Here is a 13,884-nt window from a genome sequence, read left to right on the forward strand (position 1 = left end):
GAACAGTCACATAAACACAAGAAAAAAAGATTACTTGCCAAAAACTTGAAACACTTTAAGGGCCTAAGCAACCCAGATTGTCACCAAGATTGCTGGGTTTTTTTTTTGTATCACAACTGTCATGATTAGGCTGGTGACTTTAATTTTCTTCATTTCCAGGATTAAAAAAGACCAAGGAATCAAGGTCTATTTTTTATTTCAAAGAGTTTTTAACAATGTTGAAGATTAATTTTGTTTTCCCATGGTGCCATATTGTTTTCTCATGGTGACAATTTTGTTGATGATTGTTATGCAGTTAATTGTCAAGGCAATCAGTAGTATGAAATGCATGACGTCATCATAAAATAAACATCAGAGCGTACGTGATTGAGATGTTTGATTCCTCTTAAGAAAACCCATTAGCGATTGTTGTTATTAGTATATTCCAGTTACAAATTCTTCATCTCTTTCTTGACTTTGTTTAACGACTGCTCCATTTGCCTGTAGATACAAGCCCCTATTCGGCTACAATATTTTTCATTGTATCCTGACTTCAATCTTTGATTCACGTCCTGAGGTATGTTTTTGTTTATTTCACGCCTTCATGATTGTGACCTTTGTAGTGTTTGTGGTGATTGATGTTTTGAATTTCTTTCTTTTTTTAGTTTTATCTCCCCTTCAAAAAAAAAAAACTGTTCTACATATTTTCCGGGGTTATAACCCAGGGACTTAGATTTTGATATTTATTTTCTGTTTGAAGGTTTTATTTGAAAGTTAGTAGTAGTAGTAGCAGTATAGTAATTATTCCTACATACATTCCTACAAGACATTTCACTGACTTACTGTATAAAGTTTACATTACATAGTCCCAACTCACTCGAGATTTGATTTTATCAGTGAATACTTGTATTTTGTTTTTGTGACTTCTTGAATAAGAATTTAACTTTGATTTTTCGACCTTGAGTTTTGGTTAGTATTTCTTGTTTTGAAGCAACTCTTTTTGACTCCTGGTATCAACATATACTTGTTTCTGACCACAGTTTTTCTTCTGGACCTCCTTCTTAAACAACTTTGCTGATGATGATCCAGTGTTATTTTGACCTTGTTAAATTGCCTTTTCATTTAAAACTGCTACCACCTAGTGCAGGCAGTATAACGACATTATAACTTCCCAATATCACATGTGAGACCATTAAATCTTGTACTAGACAATAATCATCCATATTTTAACACATACTCTGAATCTAGACTCAGAGCTACTCTGATAATAATAAGTAATAATTTTACTTTCAATGAGGTAAGAATGTGTTACTTTTTCTAGGACTATGTCTAAGTGAAATCAATATTAATGTTTCAGAATTCAAAGGTTCTACTTCAGAAGGCAAGAAAGTATTGAGAAACAGGTTTTACGAAGAACAGCAGATGAAAGAGTAAAATGTTGTTACTCAATTAAAATTCATTTGCCGCATTCATGCAATTTCAATTTCCTGTGGAAAAAAAAATATTCTGAATTAATGCCCAGCACCATCACTTATACTTTTGACCCCTAGACTTTTTTAGGGCTTTCTGTTCTTATAGTCTCTAATAGCAGTTGTTCATAATGCCTTTTGTAAATCTTCACCTTATGAAAACAGTAAAATCTTGCACCTGACAATAATCCTTCACTCTTTCTTTTTAACAAACAGACAGGACAAAAATTACAATTTCTTGATGGTAAATCTGCAGCTGTTACCATAACATAAAGCACTTCATACTTAGTGAAAGACAATGATAACATTTCTAAAGATTAAATACTTAACTTTTCAAAGAAGGAAACAATACAGTGACCAGTTATACAAATATGAACAGGTGGAAACAGTATCTTGTATCATCAACAGATTAATTTAAAAAAAATATCTGGTGCAAATAATTTAAAGCAAAAAAAAAACCAAACTTTTTTTAAAGTAAAGGAGGTCTGGAGAAAACTTGAAGTACAGTTTTTTTTACCTTTTTGTTCCAGGTTTCAAAGTCAGTCAGTGTGGGCTATATTGAGATTTCTGGGTTTACGCTTTTAAATCTTGTAAATCTCCAATGCCCTGGAAGGTATGTGCCTTGTAATGGACTGTCACCACATAAAAGCTAGGGCTAATCCATATACATATATTTTTAAATTCAGTTCACTATTGTGGGTAACCAGAGTTTATTCCACCAGCATCAGGCACAAGGCAGGAAGAAACCTTATACAGTATTTGGTCTATATCAGCATATACTATTTTTATATTCAAACCCCTGTTTGGGGCCACATTTTAGCTAGATCTGCAGTGGTAAAAATGAGACTTCTTTCACTGCAGTATATCTAAAAAAGGATTATTGCTCCATGTGCTATATATTTATATCATAGAATGCCCATAGGGAAGTGGTCAGTCAGTTAACTTAGGTCACCAAAACTTTGACTTTGATTACTGTGACTACTCACTGTGACTTTGTCTGTTTAGAACCAACCATGAATTTATGGAATGCTGTTGACAGGAGTTTTTGTTTTGTTCCCTTCTCCTAATTTGTCCACTTTCCACATCTCAAGAGCAACATTAGTCGACTGATATACTCTGTGAGTCTGTGTGATGCATATTTTGTTTGCAGTCCTGTCATAAAGGCCTCCAGATTTTTGTGTGCAAGTGATCCTATGCATGTGCTAGACAGCACAGTGCTGTTCGAAGAGAAAATGTGCTCAGTGCTGTTCACACACAATTGTATTATAACTCCAACAGGTTTCTATGACCATGTCTGCAGCTGTTGGCATCTGTTCAGTTTTGGAATATAAAGTTGAAATTACGGCCATGATTTTATTTACAATACTGAAATTTTCTCTGGTTAACTGTGTATTTTGCCTAATTCGTGTGCTCACGTATGTGGATGAGGAATGGCTTAGTTACTTCTGTCATTGCATTCCAGCACACTGTGCTTCTAGATAGACCTGCCAGGGAGGATGGACTGGTATTGCAGCCAGGACTGAGGGTGTTTACTTGCTCAAACGGGAGGTTGTAATGTGAGGACAAGGACTGGTTGCTGGTGTCTTTCCTGACTGGGAGGCCATAATTGATGAACGGGGAGAATGTCTATCTAGAACAGTTCCTTCCGCAATACACTAGATAGGTGCATTCCTTAGGTGGATTTCCCAAGTGTACATGGCTGGTGTGTGCTTGGTCTGTGGGTGTGTGTGTGTGTGTGCCCTGCGGTGGGCTGGCACCCTGCCCGGGTTTTGCTCCTGCCTTGTGCTGGCTGAGATTGGCTCCACCAGACCCCTGTGACCCTGTGTTGGGATATAGCAGGTTGGACCAATGGGCAGAACTGCTTGGTGTGTTGGGGGCCGCCGGGGGTGTTGCAGAAGGAGGAGTTCTTATTTTAAGGAAGGTCTGCATGACCTGGAAGTGTTACCTGAGTGCAGTGTCATAGCACCGAAAGTACTCTTGGGTCAGGCATAAAAGAACCTGCTTGACCTTGTCCAGGTGAGTCAGAGTCAGGAGGAAGAGCGTGACACTCACCTGGAGGAGCAGAAGAAAGGGAAAGAGCAATATATTATATACAGTTGTGAAATTTGATCTTGCTTACTTGTGAAGGTAGTGTTTAATAAAAAAAATCCTTTATTTAATAACAATAATAAGTTTTATTTATGTAGTGCCTTTCATACACTCAAGGACACTTTACAATTCAATAGAAGACAGTAGGAATTACATACATGAAGAATAGTACTCATTGAAGAGATGTGTTTTTAACAGATGTTTGAAATTAATAATAGACTGTTCCATGTGAAGGCTGAGAGGGAGAGAATTCCAAGTTTTAGGGGCTATCACTCTGAAAGCTCTGCCACCCATAGTTATTAACCTGTATTTAGGTGCAGTGAGTAACTTAGCATCCAATGAACATAATGCATGGGCAGGAGTGTAAGGAAGCAGCAGTTCTGACAGATAATGAGGGGCTAAACCATGAAGGGCCTTAAAAGTGAGAAGGATAATTTTATATTTGATTCTTGAAGAAACCAGTAACCAATGTAACTCATAGAGGACAGGAGTGATGTGAGCAGATTTTTTAGTGTGTGTAAGTAAACGAGCAGCCGAATTCTGAACATATTGTAATCTGTTGATATATTTAGTCGGAAGGCCATAAAACAAAGCATTGCAATAGTCCAGACGGGTAGTGATGAAAGCATGAATGAGTGACTCGGTTTCTTTCACACTGAGGAAAGAATGCAGATGAGCAATGTTGCGAAGATGAAAAAAGGCTGTCTGTACTATTGAGCCGATGTGTGATTGAAAAGTAAGAACCTGATCAAAGATGACACCCAAATTACGGACTGATGCTGAGGGTTGAACCAGGATCCCATCAATGTCAATGTTTAGCCCACGAAGGGTAGAGAGGACAGATTTGATGCTAATAAGATAACTAATAAGATCTCTGTTTTATCAGGATTGAGTTGCAAAAAAATATCTGTCATCCAATGATTTAATTCCTGAATGCAATCAGTCAGTGCAACAGGTGAAGATGTTGCAGTTCCATCCACGCTTACATAAAGTTGTGTGTCATTGGCATAGCAGTGGAAGCTCGGACCATACCAACGGATAATCTCCCCTAATGGGAGCATATAGAAGTTAAAGAAGATTGGCCAGAGAACTGACCCTTGAGGGATACCCTGTGTGAATGAAGTAGTGGCAGATTTGGATTCCCTAATGAAGACGTAATACTGGCGATCACTGAGGTATGATGTGATCCAAGAAAGAGCGGGACCAGAGATACCAATAGCTTAGATTCGGGACAGTAAAATGTCATGGTTAACTGTATGAAACGCTGAACCTGGGACTGTATTGCGTGTGTTGGTGTCTGAAGTTTGAGCTTCAGTGGTGCTTCCTACTGGTTACACTCTAGAAACAACTGTGAGCACTCTGAGCCTGCATTTAGTGAAGGCTGCTTAACAAAAATAAGTTGAATTTAATGAAATATATGTTACTCAGAGGAACTAGCTGCATGGGGTGTCTTGGAACTTAACAAAATGTGTGTAAGAGGGGACTTTCACAATTCTGGGGATGCTTGATGTTGTTTTAAACCTTGTCTTCCAAAATGAAATGAAGGACTGTTGTGTGTGTGTGTTAGATTTTTGCACATTGATCTCTTGCTTCTGATTTCAGTAAATTAAAATTTAGAGTCTGGAGAGCTGAAGTGGGAAAGTGGAAAATGAATCATGTAAAAATTAATTTTGAGTACCCTTAATGCATACTCAACATTGACAAGAAGGAGAACTCCTTGGCAGTAGTGTCTCACTACAGCCTATGCAAGAAACAGCTGAAGGCAAGACAGAGAATTTCTTAGCAGAGACCCAAAGGGATCATTGTAGAGATGCTATGTCTGAAGCCAATGATAAAACCTACAGATTATGGTAGGAAATAAGACAGAGCTGCAGAGTGTAAAGAATTGTCTTTATTAGAAGCAGATAAAGGGTAATCACAACCAAAGATGGCCAAAGATGGCTGGATAAACCTTTCCCCAAAAATGGAATGCCTTCACTTCTAGAGAATGCTGGACACAAAGACGGAGTCTCTGAAATGGTTTCCCGTGTGAGGAAAGGACTGGATGTGGCACATAAACACAGACAGTACTGAAGTCACAAGAAAAAAATAATGCATTGTGACAGAAATGAACTATCTATAGCCTGGATGCTTTAAGTTCAAGATATTAAAAAAACATCAGAGAGCCTTGGGTAGGCTATTGTGGACTGACGACCCTTTGTTGTGTTTACATCAAATATTATACAAGATTAGACCTTACAAACGAAGAAAAAGGGACGACTTACAGCCACTGGCTCTATAAAAAGCAGAGAATGAAAAAGTATGAGTCAGTCTGAAAGAAATAAAATATGGCATGGGGTTGGGCAGCCTGGAGCTGAATGGCTTATGTGGGTATGTGATGCTTTATTTTGCCTTTTTAGGCTGCATGTGCTTATTAAGTACAACAAAATAAAATAAAAAAGGACTGCTATGTTTCTTAGTGGCGGCACGGTGGCGTTGCTGCCCCGCAGTTAGGGGACCCGGGTTCGCTTCCCGGGTCCTCCCTGCGTGGAGTTTGCATGTTCTCCCCGTGTCTGCGTGGGTTTCCTCCGGGCGCTCCGGTTTCCTCCCACAATCCAAAGACATGCAGGTTAGGTGGATTGGCGATTCTAAATTGGCCCTAGTGTGTGCTTGGTGTGTTTGTGTGTGTCCTGCGGTGGGTTGGCACCCTGCCCAGGATTGGTTCCTGCCTTGTGCCCTGTGTTGGCTGGGATTGGCTCCAGCGGACCCCCGTGACCCTGTATTCGGATTCAGCGGGTTAGAAAATGGATGGATGGATGTTTCTTAGTGTTATCTTCAATGAATCACTTAATCCTTTTCTCTTACCTTTTCTCACCTATCTAATACATTGCTACATCATTTCTCTTTGTCTAATTGAATAAAATTTTATTTAGTGTAATGGACTAACTTAACCGACTGTGTTTTGACAGTTTTGTTTTCTTTTAAATGATAGTCATCCTAGAAGCATACCAAGTCATTATTTCAGCTACCTGTAAAAATGTTTCCACTGAGAGTAAGTTAAAATGACCCTTTACCACGGCTACACATGCCCTCAGTTCAGAGGGAGTAAAACTGTAATTTTTTAAGGTTGTGATTCCCTTCCATACTTGCAAATAAAAAAAAGAAAAACTGTGTCAACAATGGTACTAATAGCACCTACTGGTAAGATTGTAACTTACATCACAGAAAATACAGTAGATAATCTTCTGCACCCTCTTTGTCTGTTCCATATTATGTTCCAGTATTTATAATACCACCTTTTCAATTTTACTAGAAACACTGAAATATTTAAAATAGTATGTTAATGGCATATTCTACTTGTATAATAATCCAGAGACTGGGGTTAGAAATTGACGCTTAAGGGCTTTTGTGCTGAATAAAGGTGTTATGTAGAACCCCAACATTCTCCTTAGATATTGTGTATGTGTATGTGTTATGAACCAAAAAGAAACACTGTGTTACAGAATAGGTCTAACCATAGAGTAGGGGGATTCTGGGTTATGACTGCTCATAGTTTAGTTACTAGACAGTCACACAGCAAATTGGCTCACACAAAGATCTGGGGTAGAATTAAAAGTGAACTAAGAGATACAATATGACCCATAGGACTGAACTCCACTGCACATCCATTTTAAGGTAATCATAAGCACATCTGCAAATCATAGTGAATGACCTACTGTTGGGTGTGTTCAAACACCACAGCTAAGCTAGCTGTTGCTGAAAAAGCAGAAAATATCAAGGGTGAGGCAGAAAGGACGGACGTCTTTGAAATGGCAGGAACTCACCACTAGGTGGAGTGGCAGATGTGCGGTAGGTGGCGTTAGGTTCGCGAAGTCTTAGCATTTTTTTATTTTCTTTTTAGTTGAAGCCATGGAGCTGTTGACGATAGAACGCGTTTTTGCGTACGACTGTTTTGTCAAGATATTACCACAGTTCAGCGTGAGTTTCGTTGCCATTTCAATATCCACAGAAATAAAGCTGTTCCCGCTCGTAACACTATCCTATGTTGGGTTAAAGCACTTCGTACACGAGGTTCACTAATGAACAAAAGACTGCCGGGGGCTACACAAACGGCACGTACCCCTGAAAATGTGGAAAGCGTACAACTAGCCCTGCTGCGCAGTCCAAGTCGATCTGCTCGGAAGCATTCTTCTGAACTTAGCCTCAGTAATTATTTGGTAAGGTGTATTTTGCATTTAGACCTGCATTTCCATCCCTACAAATTGTCAAATGCTATTTCAATATGAACTCAAATCTTTCAATAAATTTCTTTGTAAGAAAAAATGAACAATTCTGTGATTTTGTAAAAAACGTCCGTCCTTTTTGCCTCACCCTGTATATGGCAAAAACAGTGATTTGTCTATCAGTGGGAGCTGCAATAGCTTTTGAGGTAATACAGTGCTATCCATAATGAAAAATGTATACAGACCAGTCTGGCAGAACATTCCATTGGCATTGTGGTCAACCAAACTATCAGTTTTCCCTCCATACAGATTGTATGAATGAACTGACTGTAGAACTGATTGTGTGATCTGAAATACTTTAATCACCTTATGTAATTTTTATTTGGAGAGTGGATGGGCCCTGGAGAAGCTGAGCAAATTAGTAAAAAATGAACAATGGGGACTCATATCCTTTTCCTGGAACTAACGATACATGTACTCCAGTGAGATGAGGTTCAGTTCAAAGCAAATAAGCAAATATAAACAGATCAGTGAAAGCAGAAAGTAATGTTAGTCGGATATTGGCTGTTCATGGCTGTACTGTGGGGCTAATTATAACAAATAAACAGCATTATTTGTTTAATTCATATAGAATCTTCCTTGACTATATTGACATCAGAATGGGATGTTTAACTGTTTAAATTAAGCACACACTCCTTTTTGAGGTTGGTAGCAAGCAGATACAAAGAAGCTCTAAATAATGTGTGTATAATAATATATGGACAGGAGATTCCAACAACATAATTTATTTAGCTCCTTCTAATACAGAGTATAATTCAAGGTGGGTTACAAAGTAGTATGTGTGCTAGAAATAAAGAAACACAATCATCAAGTAAACAGTTATACTAAGGATAAGATGGATTGTGGAAAAAGGAGAAAAAACCCTCCGGAGTTCCATGAACAATAGCTAGCCTAGGCTCAGCTGGGTGTTCTGTCTTACAGCTAAGATAAAAAAAAATAAAATAAAATAAAAGGGACAGTGAGCCTGTGCAGACATCTTTAGGGAACGGACCTCAGTATTCTTCTTTCTCCACCAGCCTCTGGGAATTGTAGTCACACAGGACCACCGCCAGAAACTGAAAAGAGAAAACAAACATTGTGATTAGTCACATATTTAACAAAAAGTCAACTTAAAAAAGTAAACTTTAAGATGTGATTTAAACAATTCTGTAATTCTGGCCTGACATACCTCTATAGGCATAGAAACTAATAGTAGTTTCACCAGTTCTTTATATTTTACTCTCAGAATACTTGTAACAAGCAAAGCAGAGTTTTGAGGATCTAAGGTTAAAACTGAGAACGCAAGGGGGCACATTCCAAAATAGATGAAAGTGCAAGATTATTTTAGCCTTATAAACAATTAGCAATATTTTAAAATTTATTTTGAAAGACAGTGTAAAGATCGGTGCAATGTGGTCATTGTTTTCTTCTTTAGATTCTTTCAGATGCATTCTGACCTAACTGTAATTGATTTCAATCTTTTTGGCAGACGTGTTAGGAATACATTGCAGTAATCTAAACAGCTGAAGACAAAGGCATGTATGATGGATGGCTGGGGCCAATGCCATGCCGGGATGCCCCTTCACCATATCTGCAAGGGGACAATGGTGGGAAACAATTATCTCCCCCTGGACGCTAGATAGCAGTCTCCCTGGATTGTAGCAGTGCCTCAGACTCCTCCAGGGTTTCATGGGGGTTGGAGTTCTGTGCAACTCTGTGGAGTTCCGCAGGCAATGCCAGGGGGTGCTGCAGCAGGAGCTGCCGGACCCTTTTGGGCACTGGTTTCACCTTACCCAGGAGTGCAGCCGAATGTCGCCAATCAAGCACATGGAGCACTTCCGGGTACCCAATAAAAGGGACCCCGAGACCACCACTCAGCAGCCAGAGTCGGGTGGAAGGAGGACAAAGCTTGCTGAAGAGGAGTGGTGGTGGAAGAGAGAAGAAGAGTGCTTGGTGTGACTTTTGTACTGTGCTTGGGACTGTGTTGTGACTGGAGGGATTACGGGGAAGACGTGCCCTCCAGCTGAAGAAAAATAAACTGTTTATTGGTTTTACACGTGCCTCCGTGTCAATCTGTGTTGGATCGGGTGCAATATAGCTCCTTTTCTTACACTGACATAGCTGGCAGGATTCCGGTTCGTCTTTTGGGCCGGGACATGTTCCAAAATTTGTGTAAGGACCCGTCACAGCAGCAGAGGCACATGTACAGCACAGCCACACAGGCGGTGCACCCCGAGACAGCGCACCGAAGTGCACACACACGGCAGGGTGGCCACAGGATGACCACCAGGGAGCTCCTAGGGACACCGTGAGAATGGGAAAAAAAAAAAGCTGGGCAGACACAGAAGTCAGCTGCCAGACGCCGCCACACTAACCAGCACCACGAGTTGCAGCAGGAGGTAGGTGATGGGCCCAGGGGTGACGGGCTGTGGGAGGGTTTTTCCGCGTTTCCGTATGCCTACCTCCTAGACGCTGAGGGGCGAAGCAACCATTGGTGGCCAGAGGACGTGTGTCCATGGCGTTACGGTGGAGCAAGTTCAGGAGAGATCGAGGCTGACCTGTGTCTTCCCTTTGGCCCGGTCCATCGGCTGGAGGAGGAGAGCCCGGACAAGCTTCCTGGCACGGTGTTCCCATTGGAGGAGCAGGAGTTCCTCCCAATGGCAGGTAAGGGGGTGGAGGAAATGTGTCGGTATCCCGTCGATACAAGCATTGGGATGGGAACGGCGAACCTCCACCTCTGGAGGGACCCCCGAAGGGGCCTGCGAGTGACATGCAGGGCCTCGATGGCTCGCGGTTGGCGGGCGAGGACAAGGTAAGTCCGCGTCCACAGCCTGCCAAAGAAAGTAACTTTTTTTGGCCAGCACAGGAGGTGGAGGCTCTCCTCCTACCCCTGCAGTCCCTTGTTCAAGTTGTTCAGGCCCTGCAGGAGACAAAGGAAACACTGGAGAAGAAGCTTGGTGTGCCGTTTGGAGCCGTCACAGAGTGGCTGAAGTGGTGCAGCACGAGATCCTCCAGCCTGCATGATATCGCGGTTCAGGTGAGTGAGGCCTGTGCTGTAGAAGAAAGGGGAGGGTGGAATGCAGCGGCAGCAGTGATCAGTATTTCTTGCCAGGCAGCCCCGCCTCCTACAAGAGACGCAGCCATAATGACTGACAGCGCGGCAGAGGAGCATGCAGGGAGGCAGCTGATTGACATCGGCTGCCAAACAGCCTTGTCGCAACTTCCGGCATCGGTCTCGTGGGCGTCTAAAGGGGTGCAGACGGTAAGGGGTTTCCCTTCTTCCCATAAGGGGACCCAGACCGTCAGTGCACCGCAAATCAAGAGGAGATCCAGAGAAATAAACAGGATCCACCTAACAGTGCACAGCGCGAGCCCGTCTGCGTAAAGGCGGTGAAGGGCTGCACTGCGAAGGGACAGAAACGTCGGGGGCCCTCAGGAGAGCAGACAAGGGAGCAGGACTCCCCACCCTGCTTCCGATCCCACAGGGGTTGATTCGGAGGGGAGCGATGTTGTTATAACTACAACCGCTGTGGCCACATCTGGCGGTGTTGTCCAGAGAGGACATCTGATTAGTATGGATGTCAGGGCAACACCCCCAGACCTGTCGCTTGTATCTCCACAGGGCAGAGCTGCAGAAGGGAAGACGCCGACTGGAGAAGACCAACCCTCACGGGGCGTGCCGCTAAGCCCTACATGGCTCATCTGAGGGAAGGGCCCTGTGACGGATGGTCGGGGCCCATGCCTGGCCGGGATGCCCCTTCACCACATCTGCCAGGGGACAAGGGTGGGAAGCCCAGTATCTCCCCCTGGACACTATATGGCAGCTTCCCTGGGTTGTAGCAGTGCCTAAGACTCCCCCAGGGCTTCGTCGGGGTTGGAGTTCTGTGCAACTCTGTGGGGTTCCGCAGGTGCCGCCAGGGGGTGCTGCAGCAGTAGCTGCTGGCCCCTTTTGGGCACTGGTTTCACCTTCCCTGGAAGTGCAGCCGGATGTCACCAATCAAGCACTTGGAGCACTTCCAGGTACCCAATAAAAGGGACCCAGCAACCATCACTCAGCGGGCAGAGTCGGGTGGAAGGAGGACAAAGCTTGCTGAGGAGGAGTGGTGGTGTAAGAGAGAATAAGAGTGCTTGGTGTGACTTTTGTACTGTGCTTGGGACTGTGTTGTAGCTGGAGGATTACGGGGAAGATATGCCCTCCAGCTGAAGAAAAATGTTTATTGGTTTTACACATGCCCCCGTGTCAATCTGTGTCGGGTTGGGCACAATATAGCACCTTTTCTTACAGCATGTATGAACTGTTTTGTTTCCTTGAAAGACATAAAGGACTAAATATGTGCTATATTTCTTCAATAGAACAAAGCAATGTTGGTGATATAATTAATATTATATTTAAAATTAAGTTCTGAATCTAAAATAATCCAAGATTTTTTACCTTAGGTTATCCACTAATTTCTTCTTTTTCAATTTTTTTTCAAAATGTCTACACTTTTTTTTATTGGTTCCATCAACTAAAAGTTTGGTTATCCCCTTCTTTACTTAATGAATATAAAATGTAAATCACTGCATAATGCTGTTTAATTAATTTGTCAGAGTACATTGATTTTGGGTCATCTGGGGCTATGGATATATAAAGCTGCATGTCAGCTGCATAGCTGTGTTCATTTACATTATGTTTTCGGAGGAGCTGGCCTAATTGAGCATGTAAAGCGAGAAGAGTTAACAGACCTAAAACTGATCCTTGCGTGAAGCCATAGTCGATGACTATTTGAACAAAGAGACTGGAATATGTTTTTTCATCAGACAGACTTAGAGACATATACTTCATCTGTGCGGTCATATATTAATTACTGTGTGGACAATGTCACTGTCAACAAAAGGATTAAGGTCTACCAAAATGAGAAACCATGGATGAATAGTGACGTCAAACAGCTGCTCAGGGAAAGGGACAAAGCCTTTAAATTAGGAGACACCTCAGCCTATAGAGCTGCCAGAGCTAACCTCAAGAAGGGCATCAAGTCTGCTAAACTAATGTACAAACAACGGATTGAGGAGGACTTTGTCAGTAACTCAAACTCACAGACGATGTGGCAAGGCATCCGATTAATCATGGATTACAAAAAGAAAAATGATGTACAATACACACTGGCCAATAACAATGCCAACCTAGCAGAGGAATTTAACAGTTTCTTTGCACGGTTTGACAAAACCAGCCTCCAGTCAGCTTCGAGCTGAGCAGAGGCTCACAGCCTTTGCTTGTACACATACATGATGTGTGGCGGGCACTTGAAAACATCAATACAAGGAAGGCAGAAGGTCCTGATAATGTGCAAGGATGTGTGCCCCAGGCCTGCTCTGACCAATTAGCGGAGGTATTTACACACATATTCAACCTCTCTCTCTCCTCAGGTGTAGTCCCCTTGTGCCTGAAATCCACAACCATTGTACCTGTTCCCAAAAAAATGAGGATAACCTGTCTTAATGACTATTGACCAGTTGCTCTCACCCCTGTCATCGCAAAGTGCTTTGAACGACTGGTAATCACCCAAATCAAAGCCTCCATCCCAGCTGATCTAGACCAACATTAGTTTGCCTATCGGTCAAACAGATCAACTGAGAATGCCATCTATGTGGCTCTACATGCTGCCCTCTCGCACCTAGAAAAGCCTAACACCTATGTTAGGATGCTCTTTATTTACTACAGCTCTGAATTTAATAACATCATACCTAACCAGCTGATCCAAAAACTCTATGCACTAGGACTCGCTCCGTCCATATGCAACTGGTTACTGGATTTTCTCACCAACAGCCCCCAGACTGCCTGGATGGGCAAACACATATCCTCCACTCTTACCCTGAGCACTGGTGTGCCACAAAGATGTGTACTACGTCCCCTTCTCTATGCACTCTTCACCCATGGCTGTCAACCCATCCACCAATCAAACATTATTGTTAAATTGATACGACTGTGATTGGGCTTGTAACAGAGAACAATGAAGCTGCATAACGGGAAGCAGTTCAGAATCTGACAGCATGGTGCAACACCAACAACCTGGTCTTAAATACCAAAAAGACCAAAGAAGTTTTTCTGGACTTTAGGACCACTAAAA

Source organism: Polypterus senegalus, chromosome 1 (genome assembly GCF_016835505.1).
Source record: "Polypterus senegalus isolate Bchr_013 chromosome 1, ASM1683550v1, whole genome shotgun sequence".
NCBI lineage: Eukaryota > Metazoa > Chordata > Cladistia > Polypteriformes > Polypteridae > Polypterus > Polypterus senegalus.